Here is a 1,050-nt window from a genome sequence, read left to right on the forward strand (position 1 = left end):
GGTTCTTCTCTGTTTTTTATTGTTTGTTTTTTTCTTTTCAGTTAACCTTTTCTTTTAGAACCTTTTCCATTTCTAATTCCATTTAAAGTAGACTAGCTTTATTAAACACAAAATTTAAACCTAAATTATTAATAGAAATTAGGTTACTATTTGGTCGGTAATTAAGTTAGTCTAGTATTTATATAATTCAAAAAGCATTTAGTTTATTGCTTTGATCACTGCTTTATTTATTTAAGGCCATTTAAATACTTAAAAAAAGGTTGGCTCCACCACCAATATTAGTTAGGGATTATTTGCCACATGATGAACATTTTAGTCTTGAGATTTGAAAACTTTTAAAGTTTGAGTTGATTTTAATTTTGATTTTGAATGAGGTTTGAATTAATGCGAGTTTATCAACAGTAACCGTGGTGACGTGGCAACATTAGTAGAGGGTTACTATAGCTTAATACCCGTGCGTCACACTGCTGCTCTATGTCGACGACATCATCCTCACGGCATCCACCTCCGACCTCCTTCAGCGGCTGACTGCTCGTCTTCGTGATGAGTTCGCCCTCAAGGACTCGGGGCCCCTGCACTACTTCCTCAGCATCGAGGTGGTCCGACAGACTGACGGCTTCTTTCTGCATTAGCAGAAGTACGCCCACGAGCTCCTGGAGCAAGCCGGTATGCTTAACTGCAAGCCGGTGCCCACCCCCGTCGACACGAAGGCGAAGGTCTCTGCTCTCGAGGGGTCCCTTGCGTCCGACAGAGCGTTTTATTGCTCTATTGTCGGTGCTTTACAGTACCTGACGCTGAGTCACCCCGACCTGCAGTACGCTGTCCAGCAGGTGTGCCTCCACATGCATGCCCCGCGTGACTCTCACTGGACTCTGGTGAAGCGTATTCTCCATTACATACGTGGCACCATGTCCTTGGGACTCACCCTGACGGCTGATACACTACGTCGTATCTACTTTTCCAAACACTTTTGCCCTTGTTTTGGACACTTGCATGATTTGAATGGAACTAACCCGGACTGACGCTGTTTTCAGCAGAATTACCATGGTA

The sequence above is a fragment of the Triticum dicoccoides genome, chromosome 6A, assembly GCF_002162155.2.
Source record: "Triticum dicoccoides isolate Atlit2015 ecotype Zavitan chromosome 6A, WEW_v2.0, whole genome shotgun sequence".
Classification (NCBI taxonomy): domain Eukaryota; kingdom Viridiplantae; phylum Streptophyta; class Magnoliopsida; order Poales; family Poaceae; genus Triticum; species Triticum dicoccoides.